Consider the following 10000-nt stretch of genomic DNA (forward strand, 5'->3'; position numbering starts at 1 on the left):
CCGCCCCCCGCGCTCGTGGCCGCCCGCCGCACGCGGCGTCGCCGGGGGTCGCCGCGCGGGGTGGGGACACGCGAGGGTCGGCCTCCGCCCGGGAGCCCCGCGGGGAGCCCTTCCTGGCGGGACTGGGCTGGAGGGACGCGGACTGTTAGGGCGGCGGTTCCGCCCCGCCCGAAGCTCGCGGTGCGCCCGCCGCCCCCCCTCCCCACGAGTGGAAACTTGAAACTCCCGCTGGTGCCAGAAAACTCGCCCAGGGCGTTTCCATCGGCCCCGAGGAGGGACTCCACTTCCAGGAGGGGATCCAGAACCGAATCGGGCGGTGTTACTTGGCTGCTCAGCTGGAGAATCTTGGACCAGGAGACAGAAATGGGCCTATTTTAGAGGAATTTATATTTGCCATTGAGGGCGTTTAAAGGATTGTGGCAGGTTTTTACCCAACTAGGAAAACTTGCTTTTCGGATAACTCCACCAAAACCTCGATGGTTATGTCCCCAGTCGCGAGTGCAGATTTTTATCCTTTAGACAAGGACAATTGATAATTTTTTATTACGACCGACATTTTTTTTTTTGGCAGTTGGAAGGAGTTGATCAAGAAGAAAAGTTTGAAGTGGGGCCCCCAAAGAGCAGCCAAACCTGAATTCTAGAATTAGAGAAGGTTAGACAATTGTTCCTAGCCTAACTCCAGGCAGCTCACTTTAGTAAGCGGCTGGGACTAGGCAGATTTCTTCCTAGTCCGTGTTCTGGCATCCACTCGAGGCTTCCATCCTCTCTCCTCGGTGTCTTCTGCTGGGATTAAAAGAGCAACACCTGCTAAGAGTATATATGAACAGTAGTGCACAGAACCAGATCAGTCCAGCTTGCCCCGTTGGAAATCTTTACGTAGTTTACCTTTTATGAACAAACTTGAGATTCAAATAACAAAGTCTCAAGAGTGTACTCAACTTTTATAGAATAATTCATATCCTTCCTGCCTTAGCATTTGTCTTCCCTGAGGCAGTAAGTAGCTTTTCTAGGAACTCTCTCCCCAGATCACTTTCACTAAGCTCATGCTTCAGTTCACTAAGCTCCGAGCTTCAGTGAGTTTTCCCCACCTCCCTCTGCAACCTCCCTGAACAATTAAAAGCCCCAAGAGTTAAACTCAAAGGTCTTTAGATGGCAAATTCCTCAAGGATGGGAACCAGGTGTGTCCTTTTTCTTAACTAAAAGATTACTCCCTGACTTTATCCGCATGGTGCAAGGATTATCCAGGTAATTGATCAGCCTTCCACATAAAGTTGGATGCATAAAGATAGACAAAGTATTACGTAAATTCCTGGATAGTACACTAATCAAGCAAAAGTATGTAACGTACATACTTAGCAAAAGCTGCTACACTTTTACATACTTTTGCAATGAAAACAAAGGATTCACTATTGTTTGTCATGTGCCGGGCACTAGGGTAACAGACTTTTTACATGAGTATCTCCTTTGATAATTACAACAACCCTGTGTTTGGGGTCAATATTAACATTGATCCCTCCCCTTTTTCAATCAGTAAATAAAGAGCCTCAAAGGAGTTAAGTAATTTGTAACATAGCCAGGAAGTGGCAGAGGAATGACCAAACCTAGTTATATTTGACTCCAAAGCCTTGATTTTATCCTATACTCTGCAACAGCAAACAGACCAGAAAATGTAACATTTCAGTTGGCTATCACATTAGTAAATATTTAAGTAAAAGATAACATTCAAGGCTGGTGAGATAAAAAGGGTACTCTTAGACATAGGGAGTGGGAGTGTAAGCTGAAACAACCTGTTTAGAAAGCAATTTGGCACAGTGATTCAACCTATAAAAATGTTCATCGTCTTGTAACCCTTAATCCCATATCTGGGATTCTTTCTGAATGAAATCATCTGAAATAGAGCAAAAGCTGTATTCGTAAACTGTAGATCACAATATTATTTATAAGATGCAAAAATTAAACATGGAAACGAAATATCTTAAAAGTAGCCATATATGCTCTGAAACATTTGGGGTAACAACTTTAAATGTTTATGTAATGTGTATAACATCATGGCATATTTTTTGTAGTATTGGAGGGAGGGAACAAGTTAGGAAACTATCCATGCAGTATGATCACATGTACATTTTTAAAAAACCAACAACGAAGAGGCTCCTGGGTAGCTAATTTGGGTGGGTGTGCAACTCTTGGTTTCTGCTCAGGTCATGATCTCCAAATTGTTAGGCTCTGCGTTCANCCCCCCCCCCCCCGCCCTGCACCCACACACGCTCTTCCTCTCTCTCAAAAAAAGTATGAGGTGTTAGAAAAATGAGAAAGATTGAAACCCAGGGTTGGCTGGGTGGTCTTCTACAGGCATTTTTTTTTCTTTAATCTTTTCTTCAGTTTTTTTCTGTCTTTTACAGTGTAAAAAAATTATTTAAGTTTAGGTTTACTACAGTGTGGATCATCAATCACACAAAAACAGCAAAGGCACTGTTTCCTAAGTGTGAGGCTATTCTGTGAAAAACTGATGAACTGAGCTGGCAGAACTTTATATTAGGGGTCAGGTATCTTCATTGTAAATATCATCTACACACACCATTGTTTTGTTTTGTTCCTTACGTCAAATATATGCATCTTTAATGAAATGAGCGATTTAATTGAAAATTTTCTTTCTCTGTTTTATTCCAACATTTCAGGTTTCAAGGGGAGAAGTTCACACATTTGCTGAAACTACATTTTTTCAGAAAAACAATCTGATGATATTATCAGTAGTTACCAAAATATTTACATAGCAACTACCTAATATGCATAAGAAAGAAGGACAGGGCGTCTGAGTGTTGCCAGGAACTCTTAATTTCAGCTCAGGTCATGATCTCAGGGTCCTGAGAGCCTTTCTCTCTCTCTCTCAAATAAATACATAAATCTTAAAAAAAAAAAAAAGACCAAAGCAACCTATTAAAATCTATTACTAACCCTTCTATGCTACAATCCGATTGTACTCCACCATAACAAAATTGACTAATTCTGGATTCTGGAATTCCAATGATAGTTACAAAGCATTTGTCTCACTAGCACATACAAAATTCCTTCTTGAAGAAAACTCCTTTTTGCAAGTGTGGTTTGTAAATGCAAGGTTTTCCATCTAGAATAAACTTGCTAGTTTGAGTAAGGCTAGGCTCCTGCCCTCTGGATTCAGTAATGAGAAAGGCAAACAAACGGTTGTGCAATATGAGCTGTAATAAAGATAGACACATAGTGTCAAGTGAGACAGAAAAGAAGGGTGGTTAACTTTGCCTAGAAAAGAGAAAGCCCCTCAAGAGGAAGGGTGTTGAAGGGGTGAATAGAGGTGCCCCAAGAGGGGAAGAGGGGAAAGGCAATCAACTTTGAAGACTGCATAGCAAGATAGGGTTGATGTTGAGATAAGGATGTTTATAACCAGAAAGGAAAGTAGAGATCTGTTTGGGAAGACCAAAATTTGCCCTTCATCCTTAAGGAAGTAGGAATCCATATAAGGTAGTAAGAAGGGGAAATAACATGATCCTCTGTGTTAGTAAAGTAACTGGCAGCCACATGGATTACTTGGGAGAGTGGCTCCATGACACAGTGATCGGTAAGATCACTAGGGACACCTCAGACAGTTTTGCTGTAAAAGTCCAGGCCAGAGAGGATGAAGGACTGACCATGGGAGGTTCTGAAGATGAAAAGCAGGAAACAGAATCTTTTTAAAAATTTTGGAGATAGGCTTCGAGGATTAAGAGAAAAGGAGATGTGAAAATGATTTCAGGTTTCCAATGGGTACCATTAAGTACCATTAAGTAAAAGAAGTAGAAGGGAGAGGTCAAGATAATTGGGCAAGTTACAGAGATGCTGAGTTTAAGTGTCTATGCGTAATCTAGGAAAAGTGTATATTCAGTAACTGGAAATAAGAACTATGGTGAATGAGACATCCAATAAATTTCCATTGAATAAATGAACATAAGTAACATCCTTAAAACAGGCCTTTTATTTCCAGCTGTGTCTTTGGAAAATATAGTTTTGTTCAACTCAAGGATTTGAATGTTAAATATTAGATATTAAGTTAATCTAAGCATTATATACTAAAATGTTTTTTCATGAAAAAAAATTTATTCACTATATTTAAAAAGCTATAAAGATGTAAAATCACAACTATTTTAAACACCTAAACATGGAAAGAAAAGCAAAAGAGAATTTTCTATTGTGAACTGCAATATTTCATTCGATTCCTACTACCTTGCCTATTTAAGTACATATTCACAGTATGCTCACCAATATAATGGCCCTCAGTAAAAACAAAGTAAATAAAACTATCTTATCATCTGCTTTGTATGCCTAGTAGGCCATACAAATTTAACTGCTGATATAAGCTATAAAATTTCAGTACAGTCAACAGAATTTTGATGGGTAACGTACCTAAAGGAAGACGCAAGAAACCGCAGATCTGCTCCTGCCTTTATTCTCCCCCTATCAAATATCAAATTACATAAGTACATAATTCATAATGTGTTCACAGATATGAGCATATCAATCTTCAACGAAGACAAGGTAAAAGTTATTACTTAATCCTCTCTGCTTATAGAATAGAAAAGCCAGTTTAGTTTGTGATAAAAGGCAATAAAATTTCAGAGGTAAGCAACAAACAGAGTGGAGAGAGTCTAAACGAGGGAGTCCATAACCTTGGCTTTATTCCCGATTCCTACAAACAAGTTGCTAAGTGACCTTGGAAGAACTGATGGACTATTCTGTAACTTACTTGCTAAAGAGTATTAAAGGAGAATGTGACGTGTATTGTGCCCTTTCAAGAGCCTGTCTGAAGATGTCAAGGATTTTCAGGACTAGAAGATCTCAAAGAGCATTAACTCCCCTCTCCAGCATTATTGGGAAATGGCCACCCCATCAAAAGTGGCTTCCTCCCACTAACTGTGTGAAAGCTCCAGGAAGGAATTTTTTAAAAAATTTGTATCGACTCCCAGTTTTCTCACCTATTAAATAGGGAGCTGGATTAGACTGACCATCTGTACACTTTCTTCAAGCTCTAAAATTCTTCAACTCTGACTCTGATTCACCCATAAAATATTTCAGTTTCATATATAACATTTAATTTCTAGAATTTATTATGTATCTTACGAACTATGCAGAAAGTATTTGTGTACAATCACTTCATAGTGTTTCATAATTTCTGACCCAAATATCCATTAGTTTATGACTCAATAAGCCTTGTACATTGTTAGACTGTCTTTGTCTCATGACAGAGATATAAATAAATGAATAAATATTCACCCTTTAGAACTTTAGCACTGAGTATTCTAGACAGCTGTTTTCTAGTTTATAACACTTTAGTTGTATTTTAATTTAGTTGAATATACAGGGCAGTTGTTATTTACTGACAGGAAAGGTGCCCAGCCCCCTGTGAAGTGTCCAGCGTAGAAGACTTACCCTCTTCTGTGGTGGTTCTAAACTACAGCCGCAGAGTATCTGATGCTCCTCCCTGAAGAGGTGGGACTTACGTCCCCTCCTCCCTGAATGTGGGCTGGATTTAGCGACTTGCCTCTAACAGAGAAGTGGAATCGATGGTACGTGACTTCTGAGACAAGATCCTAAAGGCACTGCAGCTTCCCCCTCATTGGCTCTCTCTGGGGTCATTTGCTTCAGGACACTCAAGCAGTCTCTGGAGCTGCCTGCGTGGTAAGAACTGGAAGCCTCCAGCCGAGAGCCAGTAGGACAGTTGTGTGAGTGAGCCGCTGTGGAAGCCCATGAATCTTCTAGCCCCAGGCAAGCTGTCAGGTGACTGCAGCCCCTGCCAGGAACCTGAATGCCACCACGTGAAAGATCCCTACACCAGAACCACCCAGCTCGGCCACTCCTGCCTCCTTGACCCACAGAAATTATGAGATAATGTCATTTTAAGTCACTAAGGTGTGGGTAGTATTTTTATGTAACAATAGATAACTAAAGCATTTACCTATAAGGATTTCCACTTGAGTTGGGGCACTCTTTATTTTCAAAAAAATGACTGAATTCTAGAATACAATCATACAATCTTAAATCTGCATAGGACTTCAAAGAACAGTCTGCCCCTTACTTTGCAGAAGCAGAAATGAGGATCTGCAGAGCTTGTCTTGCTCAAATCTGGTATGCTTCCTTTGTTCCTGATCTCAACCAGGAGTGCAGAAGCCCTCCTTAACACTTCCTTTCCTTCACCTCCTTCATACCCAGCCTATTGCTTAATCCTATTGCTCTAACCTCCTCTTGCTTCGGTCTAATTTTTCATATCTCTACCACTCCCAGCCAGATCACACAATGGTTCTCTCTTCTGGACCAGTGATAGCCTTGTAACTGGTCGTCTCATGTCAGCTCACATGCCCCTACAATTGTTTCTCAATATTGAATCCAGAGTTAATTTGTTGAAATGTAATTATGATTATCTCACATCTCCTTCCCATTTCCTCCCCCAGACCCATTTGTTGACCTCCTATTATTGGTCATTGGTTTGCATTTAGTTTCCAAGCTCAAGCCATTCTGACCATCTATAATTCCCAGAATATGCCTGCTGTCCCATCCGGGTCGCTAGGACTTTGCATATACAGTTCCCTCTGCCCCATTTATCTAGTTGACACCTGATCATCCTTCAGGTCTCAGTCACAGTCCGGCCTGCACTGACCACCCTGACACGCTGGCGCAACCTCCAGGTGACTTTTCTTTGTAGTACTTCATGGCTGTTGTATTGTTAATTCATAGTTTTTTTTAAATTGATGTCTGTTCTCTCTATTAGACTGCAAGTCTGTAAGTGTAGATACAGCGTCAAATTCTCTTCTCTCTTGTGCCTTAGCACTTACCACAGTGTCCAGAGCACTATATGGTGTTCAATGAACATTTGTGAAATGAGCGAATGAAACTACCCAAGAAGTTAGTGTGAGACAAAAATCTAGGCTTCCTGACTCCAAATTTCATGTGAATTACAACCTGCTGCTCTCAATCTGGTGTGCTCAAGTCTGAGTACCAACACGACGCATTTATTAAGTGCAAAGAAAATCGCTGATACTTTTCGAATATTGTTTTTGGCAACACTAATGGTATATAATATCTAGGCGTGGTTACTGTATTAAGATGACAAAGTCCTCATGTGGGCTTGTTTACTTTGACTTTGCTGCTTATTTCCTGAAATACATCTGTGGTGGTTAATTTTATGTGTCAGTTTGACTAGTTTAAGGGATACCCAGATAGCCAGTTAAAAAAATATTTGGGGGGGGGCGCCTGGGTAGCGCAGTTGTTAAGCGTCTGCCTTCGGCTCAGGGCGTGATCCCGGCGTTCCGGGATCGAGTCCCACATCAGGCTCCTCCGCTGGGAGCCTGCTTCTTCCTCTCCCACTCCCCTGCTGTGTTCCCTCTCTCGCTGGCTATCTCTCTGTCAAATAAATAAATAAAATCTTTTTAAAAAAATATTTGGGGGGTATGTCTGTGAAGGTGTTTCTGGAAGAGGTTAACATTTGGTTCAGTGTACTGAGTGAAGAGATCTGCCTTCACCAGTATGGGTGGGTATCAAACAATTTCTTGGATGTCCAAATGGAACAAAAAGGTGAAGGAAGGGCTGATTCTCTTTCTTTTTGAGTTGGAACATCCATCTTCTCCCATTCTTGCACTTCAGAGCTCCTGCATCCCAGGCCTTCAGACTCCAGGCATGATGCCAGCAGCCCTTTTGTTCAGGCCTCTGACCTTGGACTGGGAGATATATCACCAGACCCTGAGTCTCAGGCCTTCAAATTCAGACTCAATTATACCACTGGCTTTCCTGGCTTTCCAGCTGGCAGACAGCAGATCATGGGACTTCCTGGCCTCCATAATCACGAGCCATAATCATGAGCCAATTCCTACAATAAACCCTCTCATCTATTTATCTGTTGGTTCTGTTTTCTCTGGAGATCCCCGACTGGGTATAACAGCCATTACTTGAAACAATTCAAAAGCAACTTTCACTATAAATTGCTTTTACACAACATGAGAGTTAATGAGTTAGTAACTGTGGCCCATCCTCATCCCTGCCAGGTAGCCTGTGGCCTGCCAGGTCTCACTCGTGGACCAGAGCCCTCTAGAAGCCTCACCCAGAGGCGTGAGCAGGGTTTCAGTGGGCTTGTGCCAGCAGAGCTTCTAGACACCCCAGGAAAAGAAAAGAAAAAAATAAGTTAGTAATTGAATGTATGAATGCTTTCCTACTTAAGAAGATAATATGTCTATGTAATGATTACGGAAAAGTTGGAGAGATGGTCTAAATCAGAATTGGCTGTTATTGGGAAATTCCTAGCTGTTACTGATAACTATGTGTGAAGAAAGCAGAGAAGGGGGCAAACTGTAAGCCCTTTGCAAATCCACTTGGGTCCTTGATTTAGCACAGTTATCAATCTTGGGAGTACTTTGCAAATCACTGGGCTGTGCCTCTCTTCCCTTCCTTAGAATTCCTTCTTTGAGCATTGTGATCTGACTCAAAAAGAGGGTGACCAGGGTGGCCCTGATGCATTGAGGTGGTGACCATCCACTGCTCTGACCTACTCTCAGCTCTCTGCGAGACATGGTGCTTTCAGGTGGATGTGCCAGATGCTAGGGTAAGTTCTTCAGGGGGAAAAAAAATAAAAGAATGACTTTCTCAGCTAGTGAAGGACTTTTTGGTTTAAAGGTATGCTCTAAACTACTTTGGAATTTGAAAAGTGTTTTCTCTTTTTTCTGTGGCAATGACTTTGAAGGGTGGCTCAATGCAGAGGCTAGCCTGCAGAAGCTCATTAAAACAAAATGGACTCCCTCAATCACACCCCTCAGCCAACCGAGGTTTGTAAACATGTTTCTATTGGAACATATACAGGGGTTTTAACTTGAGATGACAAAAACGTGTACCCTTTTTGACTGACTGAAATTCATTCATTCATTTAACTGTCAATCACTGACCCAACATGGAGCATTGACTATGTTGTAGGCTCAGTTCTAAGTTCTGGGAAAACAAGATTAGCAAGACTATCCTTCCCTCAGGAAATTCAGTCTACTGGGAAGCACAATGTCACAAACAAAAAATTACAAAATCATTTGACAAGTGTTCTAACTAAGCCTTCTCCCCTGAATTCCAGGTTCATCTATTCACTTCTTGCTCAATATCTCTACTTGGTGCCCAGGGATATCTCAAATTTAACATGCCCAGGACTGAACCCATCATCTTCTCTACCTTCTCTACTAAACCTCCTCCTTCCCCCTTGCTTTCCCTTCTCCTCCTTAATGTGTGTTCCATCTCATTGTGAAACCATCTCCTAGCCAGACCTCCATCCTAGAAAACTGAGAATAATTCTGAACCCATTCAGCCCCCTCTTTCCATCAGTCATCAAGTCCTGCGAATATTATCTTTTAAAGAGTCCTACGGCCCACTCCCTCCTCCCTAAATCCAGGATGCTGGTAAACTTCCCACCTGGAATCCCAGGCCCGTGTTCTGACCCTCTCAAACCTATCCTTCACAGAGTGTGATTGCCTGGGTTTTCTAATTGGAGAGCTTAGCACAGAGCCCGACCCACAGTAAATTCTACTGCAATTAATACCAAGTGTTGACGTAGATGAGAAGTACTGACAGGTCAGCTTTCTGAATGGAGTGTTTTGTTTGTTTTATGCTAGTCTGGAATGTCAGTATTCTGTATCTCAAAGGTGACTAGGTCACTGAACATCTGGCTCAGATACCCTAAATTTAGAAGAGATGATAAAAGGTAATGGTAAAAACACTGACGTCTGGGTCCAGTACTGTCATGTAATGCATTTGAAATAACACCTGATGCTGTTTTGTCTTCCTTTCCCTTCATTTCATTCATACAGAATGCCCATTTTCTACTTGAACAGTTAGGATTCATTTTAGCAGAAAGTGACAGAAAACCCCACATAATCATCCTTTAAAAAGACAGAAACTTTTCTTTCTCAACATGATATCCGGATAGGCAGTCTAGAGTTGCTGTGGTGCCTGCCCATTCGCCAGGGACCCCAGC

At 41.7% G+C, this 10000-nt stretch overlaps 1 long non-coding RNA gene and 1 other non-coding gene across 4 annotated transcripts in view; both read left to right on the top strand.

The window, feature by feature from the left end:
- LOC117803310 overlaps positions 1-10000 on the top strand; it is a 14853-nt gene that overhangs the window by 402 nt on the left and 4451 nt on the right. Inside the window, exons 2-3 of one of the 3 annotated variants that reach the window (XR_004626998.1) lie at positions 8445-8593; positions 8732-8813. This is a non-coding gene — a long non-coding RNA (uncharacterized LOC117803310). Of the gene's footprint in view, positions 1-8444; positions 8814-10000 lie in introns of all 3 variants that reach the window. The other 2 variants (XR_004626997.1, XR_004626999.1) reach the window with 2 other exon arrangements.
- Positions 8017-8151, top strand: LOC117803622. Its single transcript, XR_004627565.1, has one exon. It is a non-coding gene; the product is annotated as a small nucleolar RNA SNORA52 (small nucleolar RNA).

The sequence above is a fragment of the Ailuropoda melanoleuca genome, chromosome 8, assembly GCF_002007445.2.
Source record: "Ailuropoda melanoleuca isolate Jingjing chromosome 8, ASM200744v2, whole genome shotgun sequence".
Classification (NCBI taxonomy): domain Eukaryota; kingdom Metazoa; phylum Chordata; class Mammalia; order Carnivora; family Ursidae; genus Ailuropoda; species Ailuropoda melanoleuca.